Source organism: Lontra canadensis, unplaced genomic scaffold, assembly GCF_010015895.1.
Source record: "Lontra canadensis isolate GAN:19392208 unplaced genomic scaffold, GSC_riverotter_1.0 scaffold179, whole genome shotgun sequence".
Taxonomy (NCBI): Eukaryota; Metazoa; Chordata; class Mammalia; order Carnivora; family Mustelidae; genus Lontra; species Lontra canadensis.
This window is the reverse complement of record NW_022631173.1, coordinates 561,151-578,460: the sequence shown is the minus strand read 5'-3', so window position 1 is coordinate 578,460 and position 17,310 is coordinate 561,151.

Here is a 17,310-nt window from a genome sequence, read left to right as displayed (position 1 = left end):
AAGATTTTAGCTAAAATAATCCATTGATGGGAACCCCTGGTGGCTCAATTGGTAAAGCATACCACTTTTAATCTCAGGGTTGTGAATTCGAGCCCCATGTTGGGTACAGAAATTACTTAATTAAAAAAAAAATTTTATATACCCTGCTGAGGATAAATATAATTTTATTTTTGTGATTTTCACCTTAGTGGTATGGCTTAAACTGTAACCACCTGAAGTAGACATTGAACTTTCTGTATGAAAGTTGTTATGGCCTGAATTATGTCCCTCCAAAATCCATATGTTGAAGCTCTAACCCTCCAATGTGACTTTATTTGGAGATAGAGCTTTTAGGAGGTAGTTAAGGTTAAATGAGCTCATAAGGGTAGAGTCGTATTTCAGTAGGATTGGTGGCCTTATAAGAGAGGGAGATCTTTCCCTCTGCCATGTGAGCACACAGTCAACACCAGGCAATCACATCTGCAAGCCAGGAAGAGCTTCCTGTTCAGAACCCATGGTGCTCTGATCTTGGTCTTACAGCCTCCAGAACTGTGAGAAAATAAATTTCTGTTGTTAAAGCCATGCAGTCTGTGGTATTTGGTTATGACAATATAAGTGGACTAAGATAAAAGTTTTATGGTCTTATTAAATTTTGGTTCCTAGACTCAGTACACCTAGATCTTTGATGCTATGGATACCTTTTGTGGTATATGATGGTGAGCACTTTAGAGGACTTGCTTTACCTGTAACAACTAGCTTACTGTTGACTGGAAATATCCTCGTTCACAGATTGAACTTGTGGATGGAAGTTGGCCTGTCTTCCACTGAACCAGGAATAAAGAATGCATTAACATTGTGATGTCACTGCAGCCAGAGGTCTTTGCGAGGCTGGGAACTCAGTCCTTGGTTCCGGAAATCACTTAATTAAAGGCAAAAGCACATAATACCTGAACAGCATTACTGTGCTGGTTTTGTCTTCCCTGCCATGCTGAGTTATTCAATGACATTTGTGTAAAACACCTGAATCATAGAATCCTTGTAGGAGGTCATCTAGCTCATCCTTTTCTCTGTAGACCAACACTTCCACAAGCCTCTCTAACAAAATTCTGAGCCTCTCATCTTCCCCACTGCAGAGTTGGTGCCCTTGCATTGACAGATTCAGCTAATGTCAAAATTGGAAACAAATATTTAAAAATGCAACCTTGGACAAAGTATGAGATCTAAAAATGTATGCCCTTATGCCTCATAAAGCTCTTGAAATAAGAGAAAGCCACCCTGCTGCTCTTTATCTCTTAACTGGATAGTAATGCTACTTCCTAATGTTAACCACCAAATGCCCTCCACCTCCCAGGATGGTCAGGCTCCTTGGATCTCTCAGGGCACTAGAAACCAGGAAACAAGAAAGGACACCCACCCAGATGGCAACCCAGGACCTCTTACATCCTCCCAGAGACCCTGTTCACCAAATGTTAGAGAGCAGAATAATCAGTTAAAACTTTGGTGACTGTCAGTGTTACTTGAGATCCATTCAAATGACTATGTTTGGTTCCTACTCAGAGTTGGCAATTACTCTGTAAAGTAGGCTGGGTGCAACCAGAGCCCCATTTCACAGCTGATGATGCTGATCCAAAGTAAGGCTTGAGGGCTCCAGAGCAGAGGAATTGAACAGTTCTGTTACTGTGAACTACACTAAAACTTAACCAGCTCCTCAAGGATTATCTGGCACACTGCCAGGCACTGGGATAAAGAAGAGAATCAGACATGGTCCCTGCCTGGTCTTGCAGAACTCTAAATGTAGTGGGAAAGAAAGCCCCATAAACTGATCATTACAGTGGGAAAAGTGCTGCAGTTTTGGAAAGAAAGCAGAGCAGGCTGTGAGGGCAGAGAAGAGGATTCCTAACGCAGATTCTTAAACACTAATCAAATTCAGTTAAAGAGATAAAGTATCTTAACTTTGAAAGGTTTTTCTTTTCATCCCAAGATGATCTTCATAGCTTCCAATGGAATACAAAAAAAAAAAGCCAAACAAACCTAAACTTTTGATAGATGTCGGCTTTCCTGTATTTTAAGAACTTTATTAGACATAGGGCCATACATTTTTAGATCTCATACTTTGTCAAAAGTTGCACTGTTAAATATTTATTTCCAATTTGACATCAGCTTGATCTGTCAGTGCAAGGGCACCAGCTATGCAGTGGGGCAGATGAGAGGCTTAAACTTTCAAACTTTTTGAAACTTTGATTTAATTTCAACATTCTCTCGGGTGTTGGCTTTTAAAAAACATCTTTCTTTCACACCCTTCCTGTAGTTAAAATGGGCGGTAGGGGTGCATTTTCTCAGCAGATGCCACCAAGATGGAAAGGATGAGGCCAGATGCAGAGAACACAGCTGTTTGCTACGGCCACCTGCAGAAGAGCAGCCAGATTGGGAAACCCAATGTCCAAGGGACTCAGTTGTTTGTTTTAAGAGTCTTGAAAACACCTGGTATTTGGGGTCCTAGCATGGAAAGCATAGCAACGGAGATTCTGAGGTTGGTGTCTGGGCATCAGACAGACAGGTGGAAGTTGTGAGAAAGTCTGTCCACAGAAGCCAGCTGATAGGTTCTGGTGCTGAAATCACTGGAAAATGACTGTGCCCAAGCATACTCATGTTATGTACATGATCCTGCCTGAGTATCTGGTTTCCTCCTGTTTAAAATGGTGGTGATTCTATCACATAGGGTTATCATAAGAGATCAATGAAATTTACATGCATAAGGAGGCTGGTCCTTGAGAAAATGTGGCCTTCCCCACATCTCCTTCCTTCCCACACCCTCTTCCCCTGCCTTCCTGCACTACTCCTTTCCACTTTTCAGGAACTAATGGTACATAGAGACATACTATGCATATATCCTATACAAGTGTGCCACTAAGGCTTCTAGGAGAGATGGTAATACAGGAACTCCTAAGATATTTAGTCCGGTATTGCCACTTTAAAAAATTGGATGAATGATCCCTATGTCAGAATATAAATTATTTAGCAAGCAGCCCTCAAATATCAGTGTCTTAGTGCAGGGAAGGTACTTTTTACTCATATCACAGTTCAAATGGGTCTGAAGGAGGCATGTGCTCCACATGGCCCCAGGCCCCCACCATCCAGGGGCTCCGCTCTCCTTTTGGGCCTTAGAGTTCAGCATTGTACCCCCTGCATCTACTCAAGACAAGGGAAGAAAGAGAAGATGGAGCATCATACAGAAGTTGTTGGGGTACCATGCTTGGAAGGATGCACATCACTTCTGACCATATTCCAATGGCCAGAACTCAGTTACTCAGCCCCTCTGTGGTCTAGCTAGCTGGCCAGGCAGAAAAGGAAATGGGATTTTGTGGACACATGGCAGTCCCTGCCCTATGACCAGAACTAACCCCAAATTGGGCAAATTATTAGAAAAGTACTGAATGAGCTCCCTTTCACATGTAAGCAGAGTCTGATGACCCTTTGTTTGGAATGTACTACTGGGGTGGAGTGGGACACGTTCAAGCTAGAATACAGAGGACATTTCTCTCTCTGAGATTCTCTGATTTAGTAAAGCAGCAGAGAATTGGAGCCGATTTACCCAGCCGAATTTCCGGTGCCTTAAACTGAGTTCTTGGAGTAGAAATAGAACACTGAATTTCATTTTATAAATTGTTCTTCCAGCTTGACGTATTGGAGATTTTTAGCACGCACACTCACACCTGGCTACCCGCCACCTTCTGCCATTGCAGATACGCTTACAGGAAACCGTAAGTGGATCTGCTTTTGATGCTGGCAGCATCTTACTAAAATGCTTTTGCTGGCATCATGGAACAGGAGCAGAATTCAGCTGGGACCAATAATGAGGCTATTTAGAAAGTTCTTTCCTCCACCCCCTGACAAGGCAGATGTGGTGGGGATTTTTCCACTCCCATTCTGTCGATGGTGGCCGAAATTAGTTCAAGGCCATCAAAAATGTTTAGACCTCGAGAGTTGAAACCCCAGACCCATAAAGAGGACAAATTCTCTTTCTCCTATCTAGCAAGAGAAAAAGAAACTCACCCCAGAGACTCCTAACACAGAGGTTTGTAACCTAATTTGTCCATTAGCAGACCTAGAAAAACCACAGCCATGTGTCAATTTAGAAGGAAAGAAGTATTTGTCTAAATTAAAAATATCTCCAGATAGCATTACTGTAGCTAATACATCCCCCCCAAAATCATGTTATATTGAAACATTTTATTCTAAACATTTTCACTTCTTTCATCTCATTTAAAACTCCCAGTCATTGTTGTGTGAAGTAGGGATTTCATGCTTTATCACAATTTAACAGATAAGACTAATTGAGGTCCAGAGAGATTAAGTGACTTCACTCAAGATTAAGTGATGACTTCAGGATTGGTACCCAAATCTCTATAGTTCCAAACTCTTTCACTAGACCACAACAGGTTATATCAGCTGATGCTTTTTTTGTTTGTTGGAGAGGAGGGAACACTCCAGCTCATAACTGAGTCTATCTGTATGTTGATACATTCATCTGTATGTCCATCCACAAACTCTGTACCAAGCATTGCTCTTGAGACACAAAGTTGAATGAGGGTCTTTGCCTTCAACAAGTTTTCAGCGTAGTAAGGGAGATGGACCTATAGATAAATAAATGATGATTACAGTTAAATGTATGGACAGAGTACAGTGGGTATGTGTGGGGAAGGAACAGGTTTGGATACACAGTGAAAGCATGGTCACTTTTTCCTAGGAGGTTCATGGATGGTATCACAAAAGAGGCTACATTTGAGCTGAATCTTAATGACCATCAGATACACAAGGGGTATAGAGGCATCCCATATTGGGCAAAAGCATAGAAGCTTGAGAGAATGTGGCCCATAGAAGGATATCCTGGCACATTTGGGGATGGTTTTAGAGAGTGGTGAACCCCAGGGGGGCAGCCTGGCAGCATTGCTGGGCTAAAGTGAAGGATGATGATCTTTAATACTTGTGTTCACCCTCATTTCTGGGCCCATGGTCACATCCCAGTTCTCGAAACTTAAGGAATGTTTTGAATCTTTTCCACATAACCTATCGAGTTCTTGATCATGTACTATCTTGTTTTGTTCCATCCCTGTTCTCATCAATAAATCTGGCCTCCCAAGTTTGTTTATAAATGCTCAAAGATCCTGAACCATACCACATTCTTGCCACATCGCCATCACCGTGCAAAGAACAGTAGATTGTGGGTGCCAAGAAATTGCTTGGTGTTTTTAAATGTTCAGATATCAAACAGTGAGCTTAAGGGAATGTTATCGGGCTGTGACATTGTGGGAAGGAAAGCATGTGGCCTTCAGTTCAATTAGGTAATCCAATACTGTGCCAGCCTTGGGAAACACAGATGACGGTGTGTTGTTGCCCTCAAAGAGCTCAGTCTTGAGTGGAAGGTAGATATGGAAGGCAGTTATTGCAATTCCATGAGAAACAGAGTAATCTGGAGAACAAGTTCTATGAGAAGTCAGATAAGAAACTGCTAATAGTGTCTGGGGAAATTTGGGAAGCTTTATTGTCTGCTCTGAGTTCAGTGTAAACTCTGAAGGCAGAGGATTCATGTGCCTTGTTTAATGTTGAATCTTTAGTGTCCAGCACATAGTAGGTTCTCAGTAAATATTTGCTGAATGAATTTGTAGGAATTAATACTTGAACTTTATTTTGGAGTATGAGTAGGCAGCAGAAGAAGGGAGGTATCATGTTCCAGACAGAGAGACTAGCTCATACAAAGATACATACATAAGTGTGCATTCTTATTTACCTGCACTATTTCCCTAAATATAATTCCAGAAGGTATTCTTGGAGAGTCTGGACATCAGTGGGATTTCTGGTTTGCTTGGATAGTGCTGGTTTATGCTTGTTGTCTTGGTGTAATTATTAATAGAGTCTCCTTGCACTCTCCAAAGTGTCTGGATTTGATCAAAAGAAGGAGGGGTCCCTTCTCTCAAGTATCAGTCAAAAAAAGTGGATGATATAGAAAGGCCCACTAACAGATTTCAGGAGCACTAATTCAGTACTTATTCCACAGATATTTATTAAATGTGATTCTGTTCTGGATGCCCTAGAGACCCCCAGTGATGAACTAGACATAGTTTCTCCTTGGCCTTTATTTTAAAGTGATGATTGTACATATCCTTTCTTGCTTGTAGTTGGTTGTGAAAATAGCACAAATGTTTGCTGAATGAAAAAATAGCACAAATGTTTGCTGAATGATTACAGTGAGTCACTGTATATTATTTAAATGCTCTCTGTCCTCATTAGTTGTCCTCATCTGTCAGTGAAGGGATAACAGTAATAGTACCTACCTTACAGGATTATTGTGACACTAAGTGAGTTAATACATATAAAGAGCTAATACGAGCACCCGATATAGTAAATGCTCAATAGATAGTAGTTGTGTGAAACCACTTTGCAAATGGAAGAGAGCTACCTATAGCTCTCTGTAGCCTAAAAATGAGAAAACAACTATTTGGAAACTTAATTTAGAGAAAGTTGCGTTTATTAATCTACTCACCATCACTTATTATAAATCATATATGTGCCCCACCCTTTAAGGAGTTCAAGCTTAGTAGGAGAAACAGACATGCAAAAGAAGAATATGAACTTATATACATTTATTTATATACATTGGTGTCATGAGACAATGTCCTGTTAGCTTGTGGAGAGAGGCCTGCTGGGTGAATTTCACTGGAAATCTCAGCAGAAGAGGGGTGAACATTCATTAATATTTACCAAGGAAGCAATGTGGTTAGATTAGAATTTTAGAAAGGTGGCTGTGTCTGGATAAAGGGGTTCAGTCAGAATTGGAGGTAAGAATATGTTGATGATAATAATCTAGGAGAGAGATACAGAGACTTGAATCAAGTGAGTATCACTGGGTAGAAGAAAAGTTAGGGAGATACAATCTACAAAACTAAGTGGTTGGCAGGACTCTTCAGAAGCTTCCAGTTAATTTTTCTTGACTGGAGAGTGGTATATCTCTCCGAATGAGCTCAAGACACTCCAATATGTTCTCAGCAATTGTTGAAATTTGTGTTTGTGCAATTGAAGAATGATTGGGAAATAGACTAACTGTGGAGCTTTAAGGTAGGTAAAAAGTAGAAGAAGAGTAAGTACTGCTGTCATTATCCTGTGTTCCTGAGAAGCCGCAGAAACTGAGGCATTGCATTTGGAATCTTGGAGAGCAATTACCAAATGCTTTGAATTAGATGTACTGGATGAGGAGGATTAGGCCCAAGGTGGTAGCGTTGGTACTGGAACCCAAGTTCTTGATTCCCAATTCACTTTTTTCCCACTGCAGTACAGACCAGACTAGACTAGACTAGACTAGATTGGTTTAGTGGGACCCACTCTTTTCCCCACCAGGAGAGGAGTATTTTATTTGTTTGTATGTTAGGAGTTCTAATAGAGTTTACCTAGATAAAAAGCACTACCTGGAAAAAACCTTGAGAGCAATTCCTCTGGAGTTACAAGCTGGCTAAATAACCTGCTATTCCTATAGTGCATAACTATTGAGTCTCCTTTTAAACTAACTATATTTATATCATATAAAATGACATAATTTTATACACACAAACATACATACATTAACTAGTAAGTGTCATTGTTTACATAGGCAGTAACATTAGTTAAAGAATATTTAGGGTACGCGATCAATTCTCTTAAGCATGTGCACGTCCCACAGTTCTTCCAGAGTCCTGATTGCAGAGAGCGTGGGAATGTGGGCAAATGATGAATTCATGCCCTGGGCTGCAGCATCAGCATCATCCTCCTCTGTTCCATGCCTTCCACACCAGACAGGGACTTACTAGAGTTCTCTGTGACTGTTACTTCTCCAGCAATGGAAGCACACATTTGGTTTGCAAACTGTCACATTATAGCCACTATAAATGAGGTCGCAGCCAGAGCATTGCCATCTCTAGTGCTAAAGCAACATTCTTGGTTGAAAGCTCATGGCTTCAGCTCAGTGGATTTGTCTTGAAGAGTGACTTCCACTGTCGAGTTTCTGATTTTAGTCATTTGAGCATTTTCAGAGGGAGAAAGGCCTTACTTGGCAGAGATTTCTCACCTCAAAAAAAAAAAAAAAGGCTCCGTTGAGGGGTAGATTCCAAAAGTGACATTTTTTGGAGTCATGTTTGGTATTTATCTATTTACTACTTGTTTCTAAGAGAAGCCATATCTTAACCTGCCATGTGAATATGTTCATTTTTCTTTAGCGAATATTTTACTGAGCACCAACTACGAGACAGACCGTGTGCTCAACTGGAGGAGAACAGAGCCAAATAAGAACAGCAGCCCATGCTGTGGCGTATCTTGAAAGCAGCTCAGGGAGACAGACCTGTAAACAACGGTGGTGGAGGCAGGAGGAAGCAGCTACCATAAATGCTCAGATAACGAATCAGCTCGTTTTGCTTAGTGAGCCTAAAGCCGTGAAGGAGGAGTATGATTCTCCAGGGAGAGAAGGCATTTCAAATGGAAGAAACAACAGGAGCAAAGGCATGAGGTAGAAGGGCCAAGGGACATGGGAGAATAGACTGGCATGTGTAGGACTGTATATATGGAAGAGGGAATGTCCCAAAGGACTCAGGAACCCAAAATGAAGACCAGACTGCAAAGAGCCTTGAATGCCATACTGAATAATTGGACTTGATATAAGCAGTGAGGATAATGGAAGATATTTTAGGCAGGAGAATAACAACATAGCTTGAACCATAAAAAGTGACAGTATTTGATTCTGTTTAACCTATTAAAAACAATTTCATGTATTTCACCCTAATATTGAAAAATATTTAACATCTCTGCATACTTAATAGCATGTTACTATACCCTATAATACGTACCATGCATGCATTATCTCACATTATCTCCTTTAAGCCTCACAACCTCAGGCACTCACAACCTCAGGCATTATTATTGTCCCCATTTTGAATATGATGACACTAAAGCTCAAAGAGAATCTTTGAACTTGATCAAGGTCCTGGTCAAAGCCATTGTTTTTAATGAGGTTAACCAGCTATCTCTAGTTCTGTTTTATTAAGATAACTTTGGTGACCAGGCTGGATATTGGGGGAACATGATACTAAACTGGATCTTCATTTGAGGGAGATTTTAAAATCCTCAAAAGCTTGACTCCCCCTTAGCCAGCATCTAACACAGTAATGTCAGTTGAAAATCTGAGTTAACCTTACTGAAAATTTTGTTTGCTAATTACAAACCATTTATTTATAGACTCTGACATATTAGAGCTGGCGGGGACTTCAGAAATCGCCTAGTTTCAGTTCTTATTTAATCAAAAAGATACTGGTCCAAAGAGGAGAATGATTTGCCCAAGGTCATGGAATTATTAGTGGTAGAGATGGAACTGGCCTTGAAGTCTTCTGGCTCCTCTCTGTATGTTTCCTAGTGATTTAAAATGGATCTTACTTATAGGAACAGGCATCCAGCACCTAGTGTGTATAAGGGTCTTTGCTCTAGGCACGTTCATCAGTAATACCCTCACACACGGAAATGTGTAAAACTTCATGTCAGGTGTATGGCACAATTAGGCTATCTACTGGTACCAAGTGAGAACATATCTTTTCGCTTCCCACATCTTGGGATTGGCAAACCTAAATCAACAGTAAAGATGTTCATTGTTCTAAGCCCTTGTGCATTTTGTGCTCCAAGGTATCCATGTGCTGATAGATAATAAAGAACACATTTCAAGCAGAAATTTATATATTATCTGAGTTGCAAAACCTTTAAGATGACAAAAGAACTTCAAAATTTTTGAGCAAGATTAAAGTTTTAATGATAGGCGTAACATATATGATATGCACATTTTACATTCCTAAGGGTTTTTGAAGGCTAGCAAAACCTTTTGCAAGCACCCTCACTTAACCAGCAATGTAACAACAATTAAATGTGATGATTATTTGATTATCTCTTGGTCCATTTTATAGATAATGAAGTGAGCAAGGTAAGTATTGAATAATAAAATCAGTAAGTACCAGTTTGGGGTAAAGTTGGAATTTCTTTTTTTTTTTTTTTTTTATTAGAGAGAGAGAAAGAGAGTGAGAGAGAGAGAGCATGCACAAGCAGACAGAGTTGCAGGCAGAGGCAGAGAAAGAAGCAGGCTCCCCACTGAGCAAGGAGCCCAATGTGGAACTCAATCCCAGGACCCTGGGATCATGACCTGAGCCAAAGGCAGCGGCTTAACCAACTGAGCCACCCAGGCATCCCTGGAATTTCTCTTTATATTTTTCCTTAAACTGTCCACAGAACCTTAGGTTACATGTAATAAATATAGTTTGTAAAACCCTGATGTAGGTTTTAAAAATTATGATTTTAGTTATTCACTCTTCTCAGTAAGGGAGCAAACTGAATAGTGAAGTCAATATCAATAACCCTTTTTAAAGAACTTAAGTGTAATTTCTATAATAACCTAGGATTAATGGTGACTTGATAAAATAAAAGTTATGTATTTGTGAATAATTTCAGAGTAGGACCAGGGCTTTTCTAGGGACTGAAATTTCGCAGGAGCCCAGCACTCTTATGGTTACTGAATAATATCATAAAGTAAAATTAGGATGGAATAGGTATTTGTAGCCTACAAGGCTTTGGGGGTTGTAATGTTAAAACATCTGTTCAAAAACCTTACATTAAAAAAAAATACTCATCTTCGTTAAAGATGTGATCCTTTTCAAGGAGGTATTTTGAACTTGAAGCTGTCGTTGCTAAGGGGTTGCTAAGGGAAATGAGCTACTCAGCACTAATGTGTAACTTTACTCTTCTGCTTAAAAGTAGTTAAATCATTCCCCCAGCTTCAGAGTCAGAGAAGAGAACTAAAAAGGGTCAAGTGGAGAGTTGCCTCTTTCTGACAGGTATATAGCATGCCTCTCTTGTTTTTCACGGTTTTTCCTTATCTCCCACAGAGAAAGGAAGCAATCTTCCTGGGCATAGGAAGGGTGAAAAGGTAAACTGGACTGCTGGGCAAGGCAGGGCTTATAATGAATGTAGACTGTCCCTGGCTAAGGCAGAGGGAAGCACCTGACCACTGAAAGAAATGCTTCTGCTGATGACCAGCCTCAGGAAAGGGCTTTTTATAATAACCCTGCATTAGGGATGACAGGAGAAGGAAAGCTGTGTGTTAATGAATAAAGTGCCAAAAAAACTGTGCCCTAAGCATTTGGTTCCAAAGTTTTTCTAAAATATTTGGAATCAATTATTTATGTTCTTTTAGTGAGTGCCCACTATGTTCTAGGTGCTGGCATTCTTCATGCTGGGATGATAAGGCAAATAACATACAATTTCTACCCTGCATGCTTATAATACAGTGTGAAAGTAACAACTATAATTCATTGAATACAATCTGTGATAGAATTGTTTGAAAATTGTTGAAGTTTAGAACTATACTCAGAGTTGAATTTTTGATAAATAAAATCTGGAAAATATTTGGAAAGATTAATGTCTTGGGTCTTTAGTAGACAGTTCTGTCGGAAGATCAGGCACTCTTTTCTTTCCTTCCAGAGGCGGAAGCACACACACAAAATGATAGCAGGTCAAAAGGTGATGATTGTAATTCTCATAGGTTCAAGATTCTGTCATCACCTGGTGGCAGAATACTGAAATTGCAAGCATAGGTTAGGTTTTTTTGTTCTTGGGTTTTGTTTTGTTTTTTATTGTTGTTCTTACAATGTCAGCAGATGTCAATGACATTACTTTTTAAAAAACTATTTATTTATTTATGTATTTATTTATTTATTTATTTTAGAGAGAGAGCATGCACACACGAGTGGGGAGGAGCAGAAGGAGAGAGAGAATCTCAAGTGGACTCCCTGCTGAGCATGGACCACCCCCCCAACCCCCATGCAGGGCTTGATCCCATGACCCCGGGATCATGACCTAAGCCGATATCAAGAGTCAGATGCTTAACCGACTGAGCCACCCAGGCACCCTGACATTACTTTTTTTTTTTTTAAAGAGATTTATTTATATACTTTAAAGGGAGTGTGTGTGCACATATGAGTTGGGGAGAGGGGCAAAGAGAGAGGAAGAGAGAGAATTCTCAAGCAGACTCCCTGCTGAGCATGGAGATAGGGCTCCATCCCAGGACCTCAAGATCATGACTTGAGCTGAAATCAAGAGTCGGCTGCTCAACCAACTGAACCACCTAGGCTCCCCATAAATGACATTATTTTGAATGTTAGTTTATGAGTATATAATAACATAGAGAATAAGATTTAAATTTCTCTAGATCTACACTCTTCTATGTAAGGTAGTATTTGTAGTAAAGAGTGTGAACTGAGGTTGGACTCTTACTAGCTCTGTGATCTTGAGCAAATTCTCTAATCTGTAGTTTCCCTGTTGGAAATCTGAGTTATGAGATTAAATGAGATTTATAGGCAAAGTACCTAGTGCAGTGTTGGACATATAATAGACGTACAATAAATATTAATTCCTGCTCTTTTTATGAACGTACTTACTGAATAAAAGGTCTGTTCTCCCACAGTCATCATATCATAATATTCCTCTATTTATAACTTTTAAAAAATGGAACAGGTTGGAAGAGGTTCAGAGGAAACCTCAGAGGGGGTCTAACTAAAATGAGCTGGCTGCCACTATCCCCTCTAACTAAAATGAGCTGGCTCCCCTCCCCCACGTTTGTTCTTATATGAAGTACCCGGAATTTTCCTAGACAAATCCTATCATTCTTTAAGCCTAGCGTTAATTCCAGCTTCTTCCATGAAGCCTTCCCCCCGTCAGTTCAGATGGTATCCTCACCATCAACTGCCCTTTGGTATTTCGTTTTGATACTATTCTTTTTATATTCCCTACGCTATCAAGATTCATACATAAGAAGGAAAGTTCCTTTACCAACCAGACTGTAAGCTCCTTGAAGATGAGATCTATGACTTGTATTTCTTTTTATTCTTCACAGTCAGAATTTAGCACTGAACTTTGCCTATTGGCTAAATCCTAATCTGCAGCAGTCATTTTCATTGGAACTGGAACAGACCACTCAGGTTTCTTAGTGATTATTCTCTAGTTGTTTTGAGAGTCTCTGGATTGTATTGTCCTCATCAAGATTGAATTGCTTTATAGCTAGGTACTAAGTCATACAGTTTTCCCCTGTTCTCCATATTAATAATAATAGGTACCATTTAGAGCACTGCCTCCACCAAGCCTGTATCTGTTTTAATCCTGGCAACAAACCTTAAGGGGATGTATTATTGTGCCCATTTTACAGATGAGGAAACTGAGACTTAGGGAGCCAACATATCTTTTCCCTTAAAATGGGTTCAGCGCCCCCTAGTTTCATCACATGAACTAGGCCTTAGGATAGTTCTTGAGGTGATTTAAATGGAATTGTTGATCTTTATTCCTTGCTCATAATTGAGTGTTGTATGGAGCCAGGCTGTGTCCTGTAAGGGGCTAAAAACATAGAAGTTCATCCAACCATTGTTTGCTGAGTTACTCTATGTAAGGAGTTTTGCCAGATTTGGAAAAAGTAGGAAATGAAGACTTAGCCAGGTACTCATACTACCCGCTAAGAGTTTTTTGCTTTCCAGCTTTAGTCCTTTGTGTCTCTCTCACTTCAAATGTATAGCCTGATTGAAATGATAGATTAAATGAAATACATTTTGAGGACATGCTTAGTTAGAAGCACCTCACAAAGAAAATTCTTGGTTACTTTCAGATGAGAAAAAAAAAATCTTTTTCTTTCTCTTCTAGTGTGTACCCATCTTCCTCATTCGTTCAACAAATATTTACTAAGCGTATTCTATGAAATGATGGAGGGGAGATCTTACTCTTAGATGAGGAAACCATCTTTCTAGAAGAATGCTTCTATGATGTCGTGTGAGATTGTGCATGTCAACTGCCTACTGTAGTGTTCAGCATACAATAGACTCTTGGTTAAAAAAAATAGCAGTTTTTATTTGTACTTTGTTGTAAGTCCTATTGTTTATTTCTTTTTCTCCTCATTCTCCTCCCCTCCCCTTTATCTTTCCTTCCTTCTCCTCCTCCTCCTTCCACAAATTCCTTGCTTTTTACAATACTATACATCTATTTCTTTATTTATAGTTACAGAATTATAAATGAGTACAAGAGTAGTTGTTGTGTGTTTTTTTTTTAAAACTCTATGTTGAGGGATGCCTGGGTGGCTCAGTCGGTTAAGTGTCTGTCTTAGGCTCAGGTCATGATCCTGGAATCCTGGGATCAAGCTCCACATAATTGAGCTCCTTGCTCAGCAAGGAGCCTCCTTCTCCCTCTCCATCTGTCCTTCCCCACTGCCTCCCTGCTTGTTGTTCTCTCTCTCTGTCTCTCTCTCTCATGCTGCCTCTCTCTCTAATAAATAAATAAAATCTTTTTAAAAACTCTACAATGAATTATTTTCAAGACTGTATTAATCTGGATAAACACTGTATCCTTTGTGGTATGGCTACTCTGTATTTATCTGCTCAGTGGCATTTGATTTGTAAAGATTTATATTTATACTTGGGTTTTTCGTTTGTTTCTCTCTTTTTTTAATTTTTAGTGAAGCTTATCTGAACTGAAATGGAAAGGCCCCAATCCCTTAATGCAGGGATCTTCAGAAATCTTGGTGTGTTTACACATTGACCCTGCTGAATTTTCTTATGCTGTGATGAAGAATATAACAGTGAAAATTCCAGACAGGGACTCCACCTAAATTAGTTTTGTTTTTGTTTTTTTTATAAATGTGTATTTATTTTTTTCAGAATTTTGTAAGTTAGGCAGTTTTCCTGTCCTTTAAATTTCCTTTCCCAGAAAGACATACTAGTGTTTTAAGGGTATAGTCAAAGGCACTTTTGACAAAATGTACATTGATTCAGGAAGGAAACCTTCTGCTTTCAGCTGCTATTCTAGTGTAAGGCTTAGGAGCATGGAAAGAAAAGAGGAAGATCAAGTATGAATCAACCTGGTGGTTATTTTACCTGCACAGGTGAACTCTTGGCAATTTAAGTGGACTAGACATCCATTTGTCACATTTTCCCACACAGTAGCATTCTTAGAGCTCTTTCCTACAATCCATAGTGGATGAAACTACTTAGGAAAGAGAAAAGCATCATATGGTCAGGTCATATATCTCTAAGAGAACCTCGACAGTGAATTCCTGATCCTTCTGATAGGCTCTGTGTCAGTATGGTGCATCTTTTTTTGCCTCTGTGGTATGTTTGCATTTTCCTATAAAATTTGATTTAATGTTTTTCATAGAAAAAAAAACAATACCACAATTTGTCAAAGGAAAATTAGATTTTAAGTTTTATCAAAACCACTTAAATGAGTATACCAATGTATGGGCATACTGATTATATTTTCTCTAAAGGAAGAAATGCCAGCAGTTTCGGTTTAGTTTTCAAGGGAAGAGGGAGAAGATAAAAAGAAATAGCACTACAGGAAAATGTCAGGTCATAGACACTGATGATGCTATTTAAATGGTGTGCCATAATCATATTAGGGCAGAACACATGAAATTCCCGATTTCTGCATGACATTGAAGAAGGGCCAGCAATTATCTCAGTGTGCGTGTGTGTGTGTGTGTGTGTGTGTGTGTGTGTGTTTGCTCTACCTTCCTACCCTATTTTGCTAATTCCATTGAGGGGCAAGAAGAGATAATCCAGACACCCCGAACAGGAGGAAAATGTCTGCAGCTGTGCTGGGGAGGGACTGGTGTGAAGGGAGAGGCTCAGTCAGACTTGGAGTTTTGTGCTATTGCACGTGAATGCTCTGGAACTACCCTAATCGACTGAAAATGAGCCGGCTATGGTCATATGGAACAGGTCTGTTTAGCTACATCGCTGGGTAGCATGGCAGATGGTAGACCGTCAATGGGTGGTATTGATTGGCTGGATTTGCCTTAGGGTAACAAGACTATGGTCCTTAAAACCCTGCTTCATCTTATTCTCCTTTGTGCAGCTACATACAGTTGTGGTTTTCTCTTCTCGCTCCCCAAGCCCCCAATATCTTGGGGTTTTTTTTTCCCTTTTCGAATAAAAAACCTTTCTTGGTAATCAAAATAGAGAGGTTACCTTAAGATAAACACTCTTTAAATTATCACCAAGGCAAGAAAACTCAAGAATATTTTATTTACTAGGCTGATTACATTTTAATGTTTGAAGAAAGTGACATTTTTTAATTAGTGTTTAAGACATATGGTGAGTGTACAAATTAGCTTATTTCATACAACCAGAATTTGATGAGAGCAACTCCTCCTTCTCATTCCCCAGTTAAAAATTGTCACTTGAAACTTAATATATGCGAGGAGGTTAAATGGTATTAAGTGATGCAGCCTTGACTTAAAGATGAAGGAGACAGTCACTGTTGTGTGTGGCTAAATATTGCCTGGATGGGCTGGAAAAATACTAGTATCGACATCTGTGTTTGCAAGAGGATGTAGAAGTTCCAGGGCTTTAATTTTGTCCAGCCAAGAAAACAAAATCCCAGGTATCTGTGTGTTGGTTTCTCTTTTAGATACGAGGGAACATAGAATAGTGAATGCACGCTCTGTAATAAAATCCTCCTTAAAATCAGGCCATAGAACAATGTAAGTGATGAGATTTATTTTTGTCCAGGTGGTTCTTTATCTTTGAACATCCACCCTCCATCACTTGGGGCTTTCAGCTTGGGACATTCTATTTATTCCTAGCAAGAGGCAGATTAATTGGAATAGAATTGTACAAAGGAGACACTAAGTTAGCTTTATACCCAAAATAACACAGGACAGAAATGTTCCACTTTGAGGCAGATCTTAAGGAAAAAGAACAGGACTGGGGAGAGATATATGATTACTTTGCTCTTGTGGTTGTTTATAGCTATTCATATAATTGTATTTTTAAAAGAGATGCTTAAGATTATGCTTTTGTTTTTGTTTTCAGTGTCTTTATGTTTAAAAAGCTGTTGAGTTATTTCCTATCATGAAAGACCCTATCAAATAAACCTAACGCTTTACTCAGGAGAAAAGTTACACCCTTAAACTCTTGCCTCCATTTTGAATGTGCTTCGTCTATATATTTACTTTTGAATTAGGTTTTTATCACGTGAGTCGGTATTTTTCTCTTTTTGCTAAAGGAAAATATTCCCATGGAGTTTTTGGTACCCCCACCCCCCCGCCTTGCTCTGTGTTGATTGGATTTTCCTTGTTCATCCTTTGCTGAAAGAAACAAAGCGTGTTTGTGTTTCATTCTTCACAGTTCTTATTAGAATTGGTGATGGTGTTTTGTTTCCTCGCTATAAGTCAGGAGAAGGAATTTTATTTATTTATTTTGACAAGATACAGAGAGATACAAGACACGATGCCTGTTA